The sequence below is a fragment of the Cynocephalus volans genome, chromosome 7, assembly GCF_027409185.1.
Source record: "Cynocephalus volans isolate mCynVol1 chromosome 7, mCynVol1.pri, whole genome shotgun sequence".
Taxonomy (NCBI): Eukaryota; Metazoa; Chordata; class Mammalia; order Dermoptera; family Cynocephalidae; genus Cynocephalus; species Cynocephalus volans.
Window position 1 is genome coordinate 101,925,062 of NC_084466.1, and position 21,659 is coordinate 101,946,720.

The following is a 21,659-nucleotide window of genomic DNA, read 5'->3' on the forward strand; positions in this document are numbered from 1 at the left end:
GTCCAAAATATAAATAAGTATGTATGCAAGAAAACATCTGATCCATTTGTTCTTCATCTTGACACTTAGTCTACTCCTGAGCTCCATTTCAACTTGGGACCCTCATCCTTACCCCTCAACCAGTCCTTGAGCTGTAGCTCATCTCACTGTCTTTGATTCAGATTTCAGTTGCCCATTGGTCAAGCATGGGGTGATGGTCAAACATGGAGTAACACTCAAGCAGACAGTGAACGTATCTATTGTGCACACTACTTGATAATAAAAAAAAGTGTTTGTCAAATTTTTGTGGGCTCTATGTGGTTAAATGTCAAATTCTTGGGCCAAGTATTAAGAGCTGTGAGTTCAAACGAAGTATAAGGCTTAAAGGTAAGATAAGAGAATTTAGATGCGTGCAAAGAGTTATGGACAGTTCTGGTGAGATGAAGGTAAATAAAATCTCAGCAGGGATGCTCATAACGTGTTTTAGGAAGAGTGAATGGATGAGCCTAGCTCCATGGAGAGTAGGGCTTGGATAGGTAATAGTAGGGGAGGAAACTGGAAAGGATCTTTCAAGCCAAGTGATAAATGAAGGACTTCTTTGCAAGGGTGAATGAGGAGTTTGGGCTTTCTTCCATGGAGCTTTAAAAGCCATGCAAAGTTTATTGTAGAGAGGGATATGATAAAAGCAGGGTATAATAGATTGGAAATATTAATTTGAAGTCCCTGGTATGAACAGTGCTATTTGACTAATTGATTGATGCTGCAATGCCAAGGTATTTATTTTCAGTAATCTGAAGGAAATATCAAGCTACCTTTGGAGGCAGAGAAGAAAACTGTAGGATTCACAGAATTGGTCACCTGAAACTAAGCCAGAAAGCAAGATTTATTTCTGCAATTGCCTGAGCTCCTTAAAGTGAGACAGGCTTGATAAGTTTTCAATTTTCAGCTTTGATTTCAATTAATGCTGCTTTCTCGTAGTTCACATACTCTACCCAACTTGAAAAAAAACAAATATGGATGCCGCCTTATGTAAGAAGAGCAATCAAAATATGATATTAAGGAACTGATCAAAGAAAAAAATTGTATCTGATATGCTACCACATGCAGTCATACTCCTTAATCCAAGGCCACACAGTGTTGCAAATTAACAAAATACATTCCATAATGAACGAGGCATATAGAATAATAAAGCTTTTTGACCTATAAAAAATGTAAATAGAATTTAAGATTTTAAAAAAGAAAACAAACATGCTGACTCTTAAATTTGGAGAGTAAAATGAAAGCTGTTTATTTTACAAATCCCCATTGTCACTATCTTATCTTCTGGCTTCCCATAGGCACATGACCATTTTGAAGGCAAGGATAAAGATGCAATCAGATATTTATTCTTAATTAAATTTCAGATTCAAAACTAATACTCTGTAATAAGATGAAAGATTTAGAATAACAGGGAAATAGGAAAGGTACTTATCAGATTTTTCATGCTCATTTATTCTTTCTAAAATACCTTTGGACAGCATTTCTTCTCTATGTCCTTTTTTTGTTTGTTTTTTCTTTATTTTCAGATGAACTCTTTAGTCAGAATAGTACCTAAATACAAGTTTTGAGTAGTTTAGGAATGTGGAACATATGTAAATTTTTAAAATGACTTTCCTCATGGGTCTGATTTGATTTTTATTTTTCAGTGCAAAAAAACACATAAAGCTTTCAGTCTTCAGACTTCAACACACCTTTTTATCATGGGTGTGTAAGTATTTCCAAATTAAAAGTTTTAAGTTTGCAAAAGATTTCAAAATCTACATTTAATAAATCTTACCAGTTGCGTTAGTGTCCTAGGGATGTCATAACAAAGTAACCACACACTTGGTGGTTTAAAACAACAGATACTACTTCTTTCAGTTTGGAGGCCAGAAATCTGAAATTAAGGTGTCTTCAGGGCCATGGTCCTTCCGACAGCTCTAGGGAAGAATCCTTCCTTGCCTCTTCCTAGTGCTGGTGGTTTCTGGCAAGTCTTAGCATTACTCAACTTGTAGCTACATCTATCCAATCTGCTGCCGACTTCACATGTTCATGTGGCCTCCTTCCCTGTGTCTCTGTATGTCTGTCTGTGTCCTCTCTTCTTATGAAGAGACCAGTCAATGGATTTATGGCCCACTCCAATTCAGTATAATCTCATCTAGATACTTACTTTGATTGATTACATCTGCAAAGACACTGATTCCAAATAAAGTCACATTCCAAAGTTCCAGGTGAACATGAATTTTGGGGACAATATTCAACCCAGTATACCAGCTTAAAAAGTTTCAATATCTTATTTAAACTTACAAAATAGGGAACAAAAATAACAAAACAATAAGAACAAATTTTAAAAACCACGTTAATGATCTGGCCACCATATTATAATACTTGCTACAATTTCATTGTTTTTTTTCTTTTTTCCAATTGTCTGATTATTTCTCAGTTTTTGTGTACCTTGAACAACAACCAGACTCCACCAAACCATTATAAAAGAGATTATGCTTTTTGGCCTTTTCTCCTCATGAATGAAGTATTCCATTGTAAATGCATCTGCTTTTAGGCTTCTCCAATTGAAGGTATGTGAATGTGTAGTGCTTAAAATAAATAAAAAGAACAGATGGTAGGACTTTAGAGATCAGATTAGCTTTGTATCCATCTGGAATTTGGGGACCGTTCCATTATTTCCTTGTAATTCGTTCATTCTTTCCTGAATTCTCTGGAGAAGAATTTTATGCACAATTGCGCAGTATAAATATCTTAGAGTAATAATAAAATACGATTCTGTTATGCAATAAAATCTGAAAATAATTCTGTAGAGCTCTAGTAGTATCATTGTCATTATAGTTACATTTGGTGGTTTTTCAGAATTAATATTGTAGCATAAGTACTCCTCAAGAACACACCAAAAAACATCTATTTGGTGTCCAAGGTGTTGCGACAGATCTGCTGTTTTGATAGGTTTCAAACGTGTCTTCAGTAAGTACTATTACTGTACATTAAATTTTACGATGTCAGCATGTTCTATTTTATTAGCATGATGTGAAACCTATGTAAGTTCATAAGATGCAATATATTTTATCTGCAAAATTTGGTGTTTTGTTTTAACTGTGGCATTCCTTAAATAATACTTAAGGATCACAGGGAGAGTATGGGATATTGCCACTGGTAATAATGCAAAGTGGACTTTAAGGATATGTCCTTGATCTTGAATTTCTCGTTTTTCATGGGTGAAAATCAGAAGTGATGGGAATGTGCCCTTCACTGAGTGGAAAGATCCAGTGCACTTTTCTTTCATACTACTAACGCTGTACACAGGACTGACTAGATCCTTCATGTTTTAAATCAAAAGATGCTTACAGGCAAACTTGAAGTTGCCTGAGCATAAAATTAGATCTGTGGCCCATTAAATTAAGTGTTACTACCTCAAAAAAACCTTCCCCAAATACTATTTTCATTTTATCATTCCCCCACAGAAGAACCTGAAAGTAGCTCCTTATTGAAAATTGTTCACCTGAAGTCTAAACTCTTCCAATTGGCTTTCAGACATACCCACCCTAATCTCATCCATTCTAAGACATCGCTGTTTCCCTCAGTTTTACAGTTCAGATCCTCTCCCTTGTTCTGCACACATAAGATGTTCACCCTACACATCCCCCTCATTTCTTCTCCTAAACTCTGGCTTGTATTGCTTCCCTAGCCAGGGATGTCTTTTCCCTTCATCCATCCCATCTAATGTGGCTCAACTCTCCTCTCTTCAAGACATTTTCTATTTTAGTTTTTAATAAATTATATCATCTACAAGTTCCTATTATGTTTTAGAATTGACAAAATACTATTTGTAACAGTGCGGCATAATGGCTTTATTATTATCTAATTGTCTCACATTTATTCCCTTACCAACTCAAAATAAAATTCTCGCATGCAAGAAATGTGTATTGAATTCCCTCAGAAGGTCCCACAGAGTCTGTTACTATTTTACACTATGGTGAATAAAAAAGAAAAATAATTTAAATATACTCATTTTTGTTATTAGGTCAGGTATTATTATAAACATTGCACATATGCTAATATATTGTTTACTACAAATCTCTGAGGTGGGTATTATTTCATTGATGGGGAAATTGAAGCTCTCTGAGATAAAGTAACTCACCAAAGGTCAAATCGCAAAGGTAACAGTCAAATTCAAGAACTTTGGCTATGAAGTCTATGCTTTTAACCTTTATATCACCTCCATCATAGTAGATGATCACTGAGTGTATGGTTGCCTGACATAAATTAAGATATTTTAAATGTACATCAAAAATATGATTCGTCACCATGTGTCCTACATAATAAGTTTATTTCTGGCTTCATGTCAACTTGGAATGATAGACACAGCCCTGAAAAGACTTTAAGGCAACGTGGCAGGACAAGTTCACATGTTGACAAGAATGTTCTGTTTCAAATACAGAAAACATAAGTTATATACAAAGAAAATACAAAAACTCATTGCTGCTTTCAAAAACTAACATCTCCATGTTAGGCAAGGCTGAAGTCATTGACTACTGGGACACGCTTCTGGAAGCAGCTGAGAATCTGGCTCCCTTGTGGTTGTAGAGAATTAAAATATTTTATACATGGTGGACCACTAGATATAAGTTCACTATTTGAAGCCAAAAGCTGATGTGAAATTCCATTGCTTGTGAGTGGGGGGACAAATGATTCTGAAAGCAGAGCTGGGACTATTGCTTATTGTATGCTGCTGGCCCTGAGGGAAGAAAACACATCAATTGGAACTTGAGACCAGGAATGCAACCAACCCACTCCTGTAACTAGATTTGTAATATTCATAATATCACCTCAGGACAGAGACTGCAAATGGCTGTTAGGTGACCTGGTTTGGGACTGATGGTCTACTGAGGGGTGGATTGGAGGAGACTTCAAGGTAAAATTCCAGAACATGTAAAGAAACCTATTACTAAGAAAGAGTCACAAAATTAACACTGGCAAAATAAATTTTTTCTTGTTTTTCCTAGCTCTATTGAGGTATAACTGACAAAAATTGTATACCCTTATGGTATACAATGTAATGTTTTGTTATATGTGTACATTGTGAAACCATTGCCATAATCAAGCATATCCATCACCTCATGTAGTTGTTTTTTTGATGTGGTGAGAATACATGAGGTCTATTCTCTTAGCAAATGTGAAGTATACAAAACAGTGTTAACTATAGTCAACGTGCTATACATTAGATCTCCAGAACTTATTTATCTTTATGCCTTTTGATTAGCAACTCCCCATTTTCCCCACCCCCAAACCCTGCCAACTGTCACTGTATTCTCCGTTTTGTGAGTTTGATTTTTTTTTTTTTTTTTTTTTTGTCTTTTTCGTGACCGGCACTCAGCTAGTGAGTGCACCGGCCATTCCTATATAGGATCCGAACCCGCGGAGGGAGCGTCGCCGCGCTCCCAGCGCCACACTCTCCCAAGTGTGCCACGGGCTCGGCCCATAAGTTTGATTTTTTTAAGATTCCACGTATAAGTGAAGTCATGTGGCATGTGGTATTTGTCTTTGTGTTCCTGGCTTATTTCACTTAGCATAATGTCCTTTAGGTTCATCTGTGTTGTTGCCAGTGGCAGGATTTCTTCCTTTTCTAAGGCTGAATAATATTCCTCTGTGCATGTGTGTGTGTATCACATTTTAAAAATTCATTTACGATGAAAGTGTCAATGAACACATAGGTTGATTCCATATCTTGATTTATTGTGATTTATTGTTTATGCTGCAATAAACATGTGAGAGGTGAGTACAGATGTTTCTTTCACACTGATTTCATTTCCTTTGGGTACATACCCAGCAGTGGGATTGTTGGGTCATATGTGTAGTGGATTGAATTATGTCCCCCCAAAACACAAACTTGAATTGTGTTCCCCAAGTTTTATGTATTGGAAACTTAGCCCCTGCTGAGACTGTTAAGAGGGTGGGAAATCCTATCATGGTAATTGAAAGGTGGGGCCTTAAAGAGGTGATTGGATTTTAGGATTGTGCAGTAGTGAATGGATTAAAAATGGTGGTTGAGGGCTTTAAAAGAAGAGGAGAGTCTGTCTCTCTCTCTGCTTCCACCATCTTGCAAAGAGAGACCTCTGGGTCACTGTCACCACCACCAGATGGACTTTGGACTTTCCAGCCTCGGAAACTGTAAGCAATAAATGTCATTTTTCTTTATAAATCTCCCAGTTTCAGGTATTTTGTTATAAGCAGCATTAATGGACTAATACAACATGGTAGCTCTATTTTTAATTTTTTGAAGAACGTTCATACTATTTTCCATAATGGCTGTACCAATTTACATCCCAATTAACAGTGCAATAGAATTCTCTTTTCTCCACATCCTCACCAACGCTTCTTATCTTTTGTCTTTTTTATAACAGCCATTTTAATATGTACCAGGTGATATCTCATTGTGATTTTGATTCCAATCTTCCCGATGATTAGTGATGTTAAGCATCTTTTCATATACATGTTTGTCACGTTTATGTCTTTTTTGGAGAAAAGTCTACTCAGATTATACACAGTACATACCTTTGTTATTTCTTTCCTTCTCATTGTCTAGAATGCCATCCTTTTCTTCTCCATGTTGGTGCAAACACTACCCATTTTTCAAAGCCCAAGTCAAGTCTTATTTCCTAAAGGAAGTCTTTCTTATTGTTGGTTTTTTTTTAATGTATTACACAGGGCACTATAATCTGTACATTAATTTGTTGTCTTAATTACAAATTGTTTGTGATGATTAGGCTTGCATGTTTCTTGGTTTTACAACATGTCTGTAAATGCTATCCTTTTAGGTTCTCACTCTTTCCAGCACCCGATGTATTCTCAATTTTTGAAACTAGGTTTATGGTGAAACAAATATAGCAATTAGGAAGAAGGAAGGAACAAGAAAGAAGAAAGCTTGACTCTTCAAGAAGTTAGAACCACAGTAGAGAATTATCTTTAAACAAATACTGCAAACAAGTGTTTGTGAGAGAATATCAATTTAGTCCTTGTTCTGCCACCAGAGAGAGGGGGGAATTACATTGTAAATCATCAGCTCTGTAATGTAATGAAAAGGAACAGCATGAAAATGTTTGCTCTGACACACATGGTTTGATTCATGAAACAATTTCTTCATACCTCTTAGGATACTGACTGACTCCTCAATATAAATCTTTCTGAAGACTCCACAAAGGACTAGCCAATCACAGAAGAAAAACTTTTATATGAATCAAATTCCCAAGATTTAAATAAGAAATGTTGTGTGTATGTACAAGCAAGTGACATAAAGACAGTAATTTGCAAATAAGGTCCAACGAACTGGAGATTTCACTGAATGCTATGAGGCTAAGTGGCTTTCCTAGTCATTAATTTTACAAGCCTTCACCAATCAATAGGCTAGTCTGTTACCAAATAAATGACTGGTGATAAATGGCAAGAAAAGAACACTCTACTTTTACTCAAATATCAGCTAAGAATAACCAGGGAACAGAACCATACCATATCATTGAGTTGCCTAATGAATATTAATTGGAAAAATCATAAACTACTCAAAAAGAACAACTGTAGTGATTGGGACTAAACTTAAGAAAGAGCTTTAATTCTTTTAAGCAGTGAAACTTGAGTAACAGTAAATTTTTGCTTAGAAGAAAGTTAATCTAATTAGAAGAATTTATGCCAAGATTCAAACCAATGGCAATTGGAAATATTACTAGCCAGCCATGCAAGTGTGGTATTTTCTGACAAGGGGCAAAGCAGGGCTCTCTGGATCCATAGATCTGGAGCTGCATTTGAGAAATTATTGCTCTCCAATATAAACGTCTTATTTGGTATCAATTATTTAATTACACAAATAAAACTGTTCTCTTACCTTTCATTCTCCACTAGTGAAAATAGAATATTTTATGTTCTGTTTCTAAATCAAAATGCTAGTAAATACTGTACTCTCTTTGCCACCAATACAACATTCTAGAAGTCATCCACGTAATGAGAAGGTAACGAAGAAAATCACCTGGAGACCTGGATGGTTGAAAAGAACAAGAAGTTACAGAGAAGGGTTACATCCTTCTCTGTTAGTAAGCATTTTTCTATGAAGTTAGGCATTTAAAAAACATGCCCCAGTTCTCTTCTTTGGTATCCAGGATACTGCGTAATCAAGATGCTCTCCTTACTTTGAAAAGTTCCTCTGTTTTCTTCATTGATCTCATTCTGTCCTCTTGTAGTCATACCCTTTCCCCATATCCTCAGAAGTTTGCTCTTTCCTAGCAAAGAAATCCATTTTCATGGCTTAATCTTATCCTCTTTTTGAGGGATGATCCACAAAGTGCAATGCACACCTGACAAATAGAAATATGTTATGTTTATCAGGCCTCTCACATTTTCTGACCCATTTTTTGCTGCTGATTCTTGTACCCTAATGTCTTTATATCTGTGCAGATGCTCTCCAGTGGTTCATCTCAAGCTGTTCCTACTTCATAAAGGAGTATGCAGTTAATGGAAGGACCATGGGCTTTGGAGTGAAAGGGATCTGAGTTTGAATCCTAAGAACTACTGATGAGCTGTGCTCTTGAGCCTCTTAACCCCTCTGAGCATTGTTTTCTCATTTATAAAGTGGGAATATCAGCTATTGGACTCTCTTTCAATCCCTCCATGGGTTAGCGTACCCCTTGCTTTCTGTTTCTCTGCCAATCTATACCCATGTCCTTTTTCCTACACAGGATATTGGTTTTCTGCTCTCTATTTCTGTCTGGGGCAGAGTTTCCACTTGGGAAACTCCTTTCGGTCTGTTTAGTCTGGGAGAGAAATATCTGGCCACTAAGGGATCCTTTGCTCTGGATTTGACTAGCCTCTCTTACAAGGTCTTGTTTTGGTCTAGTATTAACCACTGCTACCATTAAGCAGTGAATGGAAACTCAGCTTACCTCTCCTGCTTGTCCAAGCCTTTCCAGTTTGGGCCAGTATCAAAATCTCTTAAGGCATACAGTTTTCAGATAACTATACTTGGGCCTCTTCAACATCAATGTTTTCACCTCTTTCATAGAGGTATTGTCTTTTCTTTCCCCTGCTAGGCTTCTAAAGAGTTAGCCCTAAATGACAATTTCTCAAATCTCTGATCTCCTTAGCTATAATGTAAAAATTCTGCTTAGGATAAGAACACAACAATTATTCTACTTCACTTCCACCTGGCAATTAGGTCTACTAACCACGGGTTTTGAGCCCCTTCCCAGTCACACAGTACTTCATATACTCATGTATCATCACACTCACCTGTAGTCCTTTAATCTGCAAAACCAGGCAAGTTTTTCTGTACTTGCTTTGCAGTTATGTAGCCACACTGACCTATGGAGTGAGCACATTTTTCCCATCTTTGCTTTCCACCTGGGTTACTTGCATTTTTTCACCATGTGATTCTGTTCTCTTTCATTTCTCAATATGAGACCTTTCCAGTTAAACTTTCAGATGTTTCTTTCAGATTCTTCATGCCTATTCCTCATTCCTGCCTCCTATTGTTAGCGAACTCTTTCTTCTTTTTATTGTCATTCTTTCCATCTAATTGTATATTCCTTATTCTAACATTAATATATTATTTGAAGGATTGATGTACAGATTAAGAAAATAGCACATGGAAAATTCACTAGAATAGCTTGGCACTGGTTTGCTTTCCTCTTTCCTGGCAAAGAGGTGTTTTCTTTCCTACCTTTGAAATTCATATACCATTTTTTCAAATCTCTCTTATGACAATTCAGTTGTAATACTTCATATTATATTTGCTTGTGTAAGCACTTAATCATAAATTTAAAAAATTAATATCTATGTATTCCCCGTGCATCATACTATCTCAGAACCTAGTATATGTTATTCTTTAGTGCATGATTAGTGATTTGAAATGCTTTGTTCACTCATTACGTAGATAATGCTTCAACCCAACAAAATACTTCTATGAAAGAATTTGTCTAGACAGACTTAAACAATTGCCACTGTTTTGCTGAGCCATCCATTCACTCTGGGAAATAAGAGTTGCCTACCTGTTTTTATGGTAATCCTCACATTTGGATCTAATGAACAATCTATCAAAATTCTTGTAATTTATTTAGTGCACTTTCCAAAATAAGTTCACTTAACATAAATACAGTCAAACATCCCTAACCTGGATAATTTGGAAGGAAAGCTAATTAAATTGTTTTAGTTTTAATCCCTTAAGAACATATAATAACTGCGACTATTATATCCACTCAGACATTACCTAGTGGAGTTTTAATTAATAGATAAGGATGATCTCTAATTAGCTCATCAAAATACTTGTCTGAACAGTGTCAGCCCTGCATACGCTGCAATTACACTGTTTGCAAGTAAATAGATACTTCTACAGCACTTAAAGACCAGTTTGCATTCTTAGGAGAGTAGGGGTGCCTCAACCTTATTCACGTGTTATTTAGCTAGGCTTTTCTTTTTTTTAAAAGAGGAAACAAAGGGGTGGAAAAAATACAGTCCAGTAGGTTTGATGATCTCAGTCAACATGCTGACCCATTTCAAATCAGTGTAGTTCAAATTAATGTGATTTCCTGAATAGATATCATAGGCCAAGTAACTGTACAGGATTGCAGATTTATAGAACTAGAGAGAAACATTTTTCTCAGATCAATTATCCCAACTCTCTCATTTTACAGATGAAGAAGAAATTGATTTACTACATAGTCACTACATTTAATCATGGGCCAATCTAGGCTTTTCTTTGGGTATCCCTGAGTCTTAATTCTGTGCTTTGTGAAAACAAATAAGCAATGGAAATCAAACAATAAGAGAGAGACAGAGAGACAGTGACAGACAGAGAGACAGAGAGAACAAATGTGAAAATGAAAATGCATTTTAAGTTTGAAAAAAGAATAGAAGCTTTAGCTATTTTGATATAGGGACCTTAGGCAATTCTACATTAAAAGCAAATAAATTAGAATTTCTTATTCATACATCGAATCAAAATAGGGTACTGCTATTCTGCAAAAGATTGGACACACTACATTTAAAACTTCATTCACTCATTCAACATTGACTAAGTTTTATTTTTATTTCTCTGTTTTTACAAAGTTCCAGCTACTTCCAGGTGCTGAAAATATAAAGCAAATAAAATACAGGTGGTATGATAGAGGTTTGCAAAGGTGGTACCGAGGAAGGGCTCCCAACCCAGACTGGTGTGTGTGGGGTGAAAGATGGCTTCCTGGAAGAGGAAGTGCAGGACATAAGTCCTTCAGTGTAAGTCAGAGTCTGCCTTCCAGTATCCATAACAGTGAAGGGAATACCAGCTGAAAAGTATTTCATGTAACTCAGTCAGTCCACTCTGGTGTGGGATCACTTACTCCTTGTTGGGCTATGAGGGCTTCTTCTACTTCGGAATGAACGATAACATTGCAGCCAGGACATTATTCAAGTAATTCTTCAGTCTTAGCTTCCCAAGAGGTCATCACTTTGCTGATATGAAATTAATGTTGAAGCAGCATAAAAGCTTTCAAATTCAAATGACTTAATTTCATTAGTAGAGCTGATTAATTAATAGGTGAAGACCTACCACCAAAAATCAGACACTCCAGACATCTAAATTTCACAGACAGCTATTAATGGGTAGCTCTAGCTTCATGGTTAGGGCTGATGACTTCAAAAGTCCAGGAGAACATCACAAAAAGTACACAGAATTTTAAGATAGAAAAACATGATTTTGTGTTTGTTTATATGTGGAGGATGTCTGCCTGTTATAATTTGTTCTCTTTCTGTGTCCATATGTCTCTTCATTTTGCTGTTCCAGTTAGTGCTCTCCTGAATGTTCTTTTTTGAGATTTTAGAGGAAATTAGGAGATTGACATCTGAAGAGTCAACTTAAGTGCTTTCCCATTTCACACTTCTTGCTGCCTGGATATCATGGAACAGTTGTCAATGTACACTTTTTATGGGACATTAAGTATTATTTTGGATACTAGCCTAGATATTCAGAATGAATGAAAAATTTTATCATGAGGTTTTTGTGTTTTTTTGCTTTGATAAAAAATTTATTAGATTGTATTTCACTGGGTTGCATGGCTAGTAATTCTGTATATTTTTATGACTTCTCTGTAAAATACTCATATTCATGTCATATGTTAGCTGAGAACTAGAATTTTTGCCACCTTTTTTTTTTTTCATCTTCTAGGTTATGATCTCCTTTCTCCAGTCACATTTCTGATAGCTTCTCCTTCTTTCCTTTCCAATCACCAGTATAAACCCAGAGCCCAAATATCATCAAGCAGGTGGTCAGTAGTGGTCACTGACAAATGTCACAGAATGGAGAGAATCAGATTTGAAAGGCTCAGCTCTAAAAGGCAAACCAAGGTTTGGCTTCTCATTTAAAACCTTCTGTGGCCCTGTGGCATTATCACAGTCCATTCTATTTGATACTTTCACAACTTTCAGCTATTTTAAACATTGTACTTCTCTGTTCTTTCACAGCTTACTCTTGATCCTATTTCTTTTGAAGTGTGAGTGTATTGACATATATTGATAACATAGGTCACAAATGTGTTCTCTAAATAAAAAGAACAAGACAAAGAAATGGTGACAGGTTTTGAAGCTGCACAAGGACTTGGAGATTATGCTGTACAACTTTGTGTAAGCACCAGCCCAGGATAGTTCAGTGATTTGTCTGAGGTTACTTTTACCAGAATAGTTGCTTTTACCAGTCGGTTCCAGAATAAAGACCTTCTGCCTTTTGTCCAGTGTTTATTCAGCTACATTTTAGTGCTTCAACATCAATGCATTCAATTTATCAAAAATTTACTAAATAGGTTCTATGCACCAGCAGCATAAAACCACTAATGCACATGTGCATACACATGTGCACATTTCCTCTCCTAGAAAACCTTAAAATCCAGTGCTGGGGCATGTGGGCAAATGCATAACAGATATTCTAACCACGCCCCTATTAATTGTCGCTAACTGATAAAGGCATTTTTTTTTTCTCTGCTGAATTTAGACACAGCTTCAATGTCTGCCCCCAAACAGCTCTCCAGGCATCCACTATTTATCTTTGAGAATCATCACATACATTGAAATCTATTTGCCATCCAAGGATTAGTAGTTTTCTTAAAGAGCTACTAGAAGGCAAAGAAACATAATTATGATAACAATAGCACTAATAATAGATATCACATATTACTCAGTTGTAAGTTCTAAATACATAATTATCGAAGCAAAATTGTTTATACAAGAATCACCTAACATCAACTAAGTGCATTCTGAACTGTAAGAGACATGGATTCCTGTGATATCCATTGTGCCACGTGCTCTGTAAGTGATTAATGGGTGATTAATGGCTTCACTCTGTTTGATCCATAGTTCTTGGCCTGCTTAATGTTCTTTTAAGTCATATATCACAAAAGACTCTGCATTGTTTGAGTTTTATTCAGGAATCTCTATGTTAAAACAAAAAACCCTCGGGCCTTATTTGCTCAATAGTTTTTTTTGAAAAATGTATTACCCTAGCTGATGCAATGATGGAGGGGGGAATAAGGAAGACTTTTCAGACTTAGACCTGTACTGACACTAGGGCTTGAAATGAGAGAAAGGGTCGACTCATGTGGGGTTGAAAGCTATAAGGTGGAATCTGCAAACAGAGCCATGGACAAGTGGAAGCAGAGAGTTGGGGAGGTTTATAGACCTTGCTGATTGTGTCAGTCCTCAGGAGTGCAGTAATATGTACATGGTATATATATATTGGAATCCAGTGACTGTTTGTCCTCATTGAGACCACCAAAAGAACTAGGTTCTCAGGGTGTAGCTTTTTCTAATTTGGGGGGGGAAAGAGAGGAAGAGAGGCAGAAAGAATGGAAGCTTACTGTGGACTGCTGAGAGGGAACACACTTTACAGAGCTACTTCTTCCTGAATGGCAATTGAATTAACTCATTGTCAACAAGCTTTAAGGGAATGAGTTCTTGCAGTTGGCAAAATTGAATAGGAAATGCTTTAATTTTGTCTGGCTATGGTCCAACAATAAGAGACTTTTCAAATGTGGAATTACAGACCTGTGTTGAATAACTCCAAGTGAACTCTATGGAGGTTAAGCTCTTCAGGCAGAGGGTCACTGCTTGCTAATGGCAACTTAGTGAAAGGGGTAGCTGAAAGTTTGGGAAGTCTGGGGTTAGCAGGCAATACATGGACCATCTATGAAAACGTGGATCGACAGTAACTAGTTATACTGATACACAGAAAAAATTGCTATTCAAAATGAGTGTCATAGTGCCCTTAGCCAAAAGGCTTGTGACATTTATTTGTAACAGTAGAAGTTTCAGATGTTACCTATTCAATGATAATTTTGGCTAGGACTCAAGGTTAGGAGAATCTCTTGATAAATAGATTTGAAGAAAGGGAATCTTTTAAAGGCAACGGTTCTGCTGATCCATGTTTTCTATGCATTGTTTTTTTGTTTCTCGGTTTCTCTTTTTATCATTATTATTATTTTTATTGAAACATGATTGATTATACATATTCGAGGGGTACACAGTTGAATATCGGTACCTGTGTATAATGTGTAATGATCAAATCAGGATAATTAGCATATTCATAATTTCAAAATGTAGTCATTCATTATGTCCCATAACCAATTTCTCACACACACACACCCCCTTCCCATCTCTAGTAACCACAGTTCAGTTCTATTCTTTCGAAAGCTCAGTGTGTTATTGTAATTGTTTCTTTCTTTCCCTTTTCCCTTTCCCTTTCCTCCCTCCCTCCCTTCTTTCCTTCTTTCCTTCCTCCTTCCCTCCTTTCCTTCCTTCCTTCTTATTTTAGTTATATATTTATTTTTTTAGCTCCCACTTATGAGTGAGGATATGTGATATTTTTCTTTCTGTGCCTAGCTTATTTCACTTAAGATCATTTTCTCCAAGTTCATACATGCTGATGTAAATGGCAGAATTTCCTTCTTTTTATGGCTGAGTAGTATTCCATTGTGTATATGTAGCACATTTTCCTTGTCAAGCTGTCCATCCTTTGACATATAGTTGATTTCATACCTTGACTATTGTAAATAGTGATAAGCATGTGAGTGCAGGTATCCTTTCCACATGATATTTTCCCATTCCTTTGGGTATATACCCAGTAATGGAATTGCTGGATCATATGGCACTTCTATCTGTAGTTGTTTGAGAAACGTCCATACTGGTTTCCATAATGGCTGCACTAATTTACAGACCCACCAGCATTGTGGAACGATTCCCCTTTCTCTGCATCCTTGCCAGCATTTTTTATTGTCTGTCTTTTTGATAATAGCCAGTGGAACTGGGGTAAGATGATATCTCAGTGTGGTTTTAATTTGATTTTTCTGATGATTAGTGATACTGAGAATTTTTTCATGTACCTGTTTGTATTTCTTCTTTTGAGACATGTCTATTCAGCTCTTTGTCTATTTTTTTAATAGAATTACTTGTCTTTTTACTGTTAAGTTGTTTGAGTTCCTTGTATATTCTGGATATTAATCCCTTTTCAGATGTATAGTTTGCAAATATTTTATTACATCCTGTAGGTTGTCTTTTCAGTCTGTTGATTTTTTCTTTTGCTCTGTGGAAGCTTTATAGTTTGATATAATCTTATTTGTTTTGTTTGTTGCCCATGCTTTTGAGGTCTTGTTTGTAAAGTCTTTGTCCAGTCCTACATTCTGAAGTGCTTCACCTGTGTTTTCTTCTAGGAGTTTTATAGTTTCAGGTCTTATATTTAGTTCTTTAATTCATTTTGAGTTGATTTTGGTATATGGTAAGAAGTAAGGGTCTAGTTTCGTTCTTCTACATATGGTGGTCCAGTTTTCCCAGCACTGTTTATTGAAGAGGCTGTCCTTTCCCCAATGTATGTTCTCAGCACCTTTGCCAAAGATCAGTTGGCTGTTAAGTAGGTGGATTGATTTCTAGGTTCTATATTCTGTTCCACTAGTCCATGTGTCTGTTTTTATACCAGTACCATGCTGTTTTGATATTTATTTCTATTTACTATATCTTTGTAGTATAATTTGAAGTAAGGAAATAATGCCTCTGGCTTTATTTTTTTATGCTCAGGATTTTTTTGTTTATTCATGGTCTTTCATTTTTCCATATGAATATTAGGATTGTTTTTTCTATTTCTGTGAAGAATGCCATTGGTATTTTGATGGGGATGGCATTGAATCTGTAGATCGCTTTGGGTAGTATGGACATGTTCACAATGTTGGTTCTTCTAATCCCTGAACATGGAATATCTTTCTATCTTTTGGTGTCTTTTCTAATTTCTTTCAGCAGTGATTTGTTGTTCTAATGGTAGAGATCTTTCACCTCCCTTGGTTAAATTTACTCCTGGGTATTTTATTTTTTGGTAGCTATTGCAAATGGGCCTGCTTTCTTGGTTTCTTTTTCTGCTAGTTTAGCTGTTGATGTATAAAAACACTACTGATTTATGTATATTGATTTTGTATCCTACAACTTTACTGAATTCATTTATCAGCTCTAAGAGTTTTTTGGTAGAGTCTAGGTTTTTCTATGTGTAGGATCATGTCATATGCAAAGAGGGACAGTTTGACTTCATCTTTTTCAACTTGGATGGGCTTTATTTCTTTCTCTTGCTGATTACTCTGGCTAGTACTTCCAATACTGTGTAAAATAGGAGTGGTGAGAGTGGGCATCCTTGTCTTGTTCCCATTTTTAAAGAAAAAGCTATCAGCTTTTCTCCATTCAGGATGACATTTGCTGTGGGTTTGTCATATATGGCTTTCATTGTGTTGAGATACTTTCCATCTATACCTAATTTGTTGAGAGACTTTATCAGAAAGAGATATTGAATTTTGTCTCATGTGTTTTCTGCATCTATTGGGTTGATAATATGGTTTTTGTCCTTGATTTTGTTGATGTGGTGTATCACATTTATTGATTTGTGTATGTTGAACCATCCTTGTATTCCTAGGATGAATCCCACCTAATCATGGTGTACAATCTTTTTGATGTGCTGTTGTATTTTGCTTGCTGATATTTTGTTTAGAATTTTTGCATCTATATTCATCAAGGATATTGGCCTGTAACTTCCTTTTTCTCTTGTGTGTTTATCAGATTTTGGTATCGGGGTGATGCTGGACTCCTAGAATGAGTTTGGGAGAATGATTTCCGTTTTAATTTTTTGGAATATTTTGAAAATGATTGGTATTAACTCTGCTTTAAAGGTTTGGTAGAATTCAGCAATGAAGCCATCCATTCCTGGGCTTTTCTTTGTTGGGAGACTGCTGATTACTGCTTCAATCATGTTGCTTGTAATTGGTCTGTTCAAGTTTTCTGTTTCTTCTTGATTCAGTCTTTATAGGTTAGGTGTGTCCAGAAATTTATCCATTTCTTCCAGGTTTTCAAGTTTGTTGGCATATAGTTAGTTGTTCATAATAGTTTCTAATGATTCTTTTTGTTTCTGTAGCATGAGTTGAATTATCTCTTTTTTCATTTCTGATTTTTGTTATTTGGGTCTTCTCTCTCTTTTTTTTAAGTTGGTTTAGCTAATGGTTTGTCTGTTTTGTTTATCTTCTCAAAAAACCAATTTCTGTTTTGCTGATCTTTTGTATTGGTGTTTCAGTCTCTGTTTCATTTAGTTCTGCTTTGATCTTAATTATTTATTTCCACGTACTAATTTTGGGATTGGACTTTCTTTTTTCCTAGTTCTTTGAGGTGTAATGCTAGGTTGTTTATTTGAAGTCTTTCTATTTTTTGATGTAAGCATTTGTTGCAATAAACTTCTCTTATAGTATTGCTTTTGCAGTATACCACAGGTTTTGGTGTGATGTGCCTTTATTTTCATTAATTTCAAGAAGTTTTTTGATTTCCTGTTTAATTTCTTCTTTGACCCATAGGTCTTTCAGGAGCATGTTGTTTAATTTCTACATACTGATACAATTTCCAGAGTTTTGCATGATGATTTCTAGTTTTAATCTGTTGTGTTCTAAAAAGGTACTTGAAATGATTTCAATTTTTAAAAAAATTTGTCAAGACTTGATTTTTGACCTAAAATGTGGCCTAAACTTGAAATGATTTCAATTTTTAAAAAAATTTGTTGAGACTTGTTTTTTGACCTAACATGTGGCCTATCCTGGGGAATGTCATGTGGTGATGAGAAGAATGTATATTCTGTAATCTTTGTGTGAAATGTTCTGTAGATGTCTGCTAAGTCTAATTGGTGTAATGTGTAGTTTAAATCCTCTGTTTTTCTGTTGATTGGTTGCCTACATGGTCTGTCCAATGTTGAGAGAAGTGTTAAGGTTCCCAACTGTTATTGTATTGGTGCCTATCACTATCTTTAGGTCTAATAGTGTTTGCTTTATATATCTGAGTGCTCCAATGTTGGGTACATATATATTTATGATATATCCTGTTGTCGGATACATTGTTTATTGTTATATGATGACTTTCTTTGTCTCTTTTTATACTTTTTGGTTTAAAGTCTATTATATCCATTATAAGAATAGCTACTCCTGCTCATTTTTGATTTCCATTTGCATGGTATATCTTTTTCTACCCCTTCTCTTAGACTGTGTGAGTCTTTCAGGTGAGGTGAGTTTCCTGTAGGCAGCATATAGTTGGGTCATTTTTAGTCCATTAGCGAATTCATGTCTTTTGAGTGGTGAATTCAAGCCATTTACACTTAATGTTGTTATTGAAAGATATTGTCTTACTCCTGATCTTTGTATGCTTGTTTTAAATATCTTTCATTCTTCTCTTTTGTTGTCCTTGCTGTTTGGTGGTTTTTTGAAGGGGTAAGATATAGTTTCTTTCTCTTTATTGTTTGCATATCTGCTGTACTACTGGGTTTTCTTCTTGCTCATGTATTCCTGGTGGTGAATATTGTTTTTTGGATTCCAGATGCAGGACTCCCTTAGGGATTTCTCATAGGGCTGGTTGTGTGGTAGTGAACTCCCACAGTTTGTTTTGTCAGGGAAATACACTATTTCTCGTACATTTCCAAAGTATAACCTTGTTGGGTATAGTATTCTTGATTGGCAGTTTTTTTTCTATTGATATTTTGAATATATCATCCCATTCTCTACTGGCCTGTAAGGTTTCTGCTGAGAATTCTGCTGTTATTGTGATGAGGACTCCCTTATAGTGACTTGACATTTTTCTCTTGCTATTTTAAGATTCTGTCTTTGTCTTTGACTTTTGACAGATGTCAAATGTGTTTCAGAGAGGACCTTTTTGAATTGAATCTGTTTGGGAATATTTTAGCCTCATGGATTTGGAAGTCCATATCTCTCCCAATACCTGGGAGGTTTTCCACTATTATTTCATTGAATAGATTTTCATTGACTTTTCCTTAATCCTCCCCTTCTGGAATATCCATAATTCAGACATTTGTATTTTTAAGGTTGTCTGATAGCTCTCATAGGTTTTCTTCATTTTTTATAATTATTTTTTTCTTTTAATCCACCTGGATTATTTCAAAAAGCCTGTCTTTGAGATTAGAAATTTTTTCTTCCACCTGCTCTAGCCTGTTGCCTAAGCTTTTGGTTGTATTTTTTTATTTTGTTGAGTGAATCCTTCAATTGCAAGAGTCTGCTACATTCTTTTTGAAGTATCTATCTCTTTATAATGTTCCTCCTTCAGATCTTGGATTGTTTTTTTCATTTCATTGTATTATCTACCTGAATTTTCTCATATCTCATTGAGTTTCCTTGAGATTGTTGCTTGGAAGTCCTTTTCAATTATTTCATAGGTTTCTTGTTGTTTGACATCTGGTACTGGAGAATTATTTTATTCCTTTGCAAGTGCCATATTTTCTTGTTTTTTCATGTTTCTAGTGTCCCTATGTTGAGGGAGTAGCTTTTGAGGAGAGAGATTCCCTCCTGTAGATGTGTTTTGTATTGACCATTGGATAGGGTATTTTAGTTTTGGTTTCAGGTAGATGCAGTAGTGTGTTCTCTGTGCGGTTACTTTGAATGTATTCAACATTGAAGTTCTCTGTGAGTGCCTCCTTGGCCTAGGCACTGGGGCACTCAGTAGTTTCTTGCTGAACTGAGTAACACTGGGTTGGGTCATTAAGGTTGTGGGTGAGATCTTGAGCTCTTGGGAAAAGCCCCTGGATGCCATGTTGAACTTGGCTGAGGTGGGTCATCCTAAGCAGACTTGCTGGCACACTGGCTAGTGTCCTGTGACCTTGATAGGTGCACTGGTGTAATCTAAGGTCTTCAACTTAGATGAATGACATGGGACAAGGTTCCTGGGGGTGGGGATTAGGACCTTAGGCTTTGAGGGGTATAATGGGGTGCTCAGAAGTCCCTCAGCTAGAGTACGTGACTCAAAATTATCACTCGGGTTCTGGGCAGAGTGTTGTACCCCAGGGGAAGCATTAGCATACTCTGTAGGTTTGCTGTTGAAGTGGGCAACACTGTGTGGGGTCCCTGGATTTGTGTATGTGGCCCTTTACTCTCAGGAGGTACACTGTGATGGTCTGCAACACCTCTGTTGAAGTGGGGCATTCTGAGTGAGGTGTTAGCAGTTTGGGGTTGGGCTCTTCACCCCAAGAGGGATACTGGGACTCTCTGAGCTCTTTAGCCTGGGCAAGGCCACTGCAGTTGTGGATAGATCCCTGTGACCCTAAGAGCATTACTGGGATACTTTGGATCTCCTTAGCTGGGGTAGGCAGCCCCATGGAGGTCATTGGAGCTGTGGGTGTGCTGCTATGCCCCCAAGAGAGATGCTGGATACTTCTGAGGCCCCCTTGATGGTGCAGGCAGCCTTGGGTGGGCTCACTGGTGCTTCAGGCATATGTCTGTGCCTGAGAGAGACATATGAGTCCTTCACTACCTCTTCGCGGCTGTGAGAATTGTAAGGGTGCCTCATTAGAAAAGTTGGGTTTTCCATCAATGGCTAGAGGCCCCAGATAGGTGGCTTTCTGTCTCTGAAAAGTGTCAACCCCCTCCATTCTGAGTGTAGCACCCTTGCTGCACTGGACCTCCTGTTGCTAGGGTGCAGGTTTCCTTGTGGACATGGCATGGCCTCAGGGGAGTGGAATCATTGCCGGGACCAGAATGAAATGTTCTCAAGTGTTGGGACCAATATCAAATCTGAGATCGCTGAAGTAGCTTTGTGCCCAGGGGTTTGGGGCAGTTTCATGTGTCCCTACCTGAGTCATTTCAGTCACATGTGTCCCCAGGAGTTCTTAGCACTAGGTATGAGACTGCAAAGGCCACCACTGAGAGAGGCATATGAGTTCTCCTCCCTGTTCTCCTGGCTATAAGAATTGTGTCACCAATATAGACAGGGTCACCAGCTTTTGGCAAAGGATCCACATAGACTGCTTTCTGGCTCTGGAGGGTGTGCACACCATCCCCCTCCATCCTGAGTGTGGCACCCTCACTGCACTATATCATCCATTCCCTGGGTGCAGGGACAAAGCCAAATTGAGGGTGTTGGGACCAATTCTGGTCCCAAATTCACTGCAGCAGTCTGGGACCTGGTGGGGTGGGGTGGGGTGGGGGAAGTGGCTTTGCATGTCTCCCTCCCAGGCCAACACAGCTGTGCATGCCTGAAGCAGTTCTTGACACTGGGTGCATGTACACATGTGTATTACAGACTCTCCCATGGGATGGCCTGCTGGACCACTCACCTTCCTGTGGGTAGAAACTCCTCCTGAATCC

The 21,659-nt window shown here is 37.0% G+C and overlaps 1 protein-coding gene and 1 pseudogene across 6 annotated transcripts in view; one reads left to right on the forward strand and one right to left on the reverse strand.

The window, feature by feature from the left end:
• The window catches only part of LOC134382410 (eukaryotic translation initiation factor 3 subunit D-like), a 75,887-nt pseudogene extending 55,216 nt beyond the window's left edge, over positions 1 to 20,671 (reverse strand).
• CTNNA3 (catenin alpha 3) overlaps positions 1 to 21,659 on the forward strand; it is a 1,664,900-nt gene that overhangs the window by 775,439 nt on the left and 867,802 nt on the right. The window lies entirely within an intron of this gene.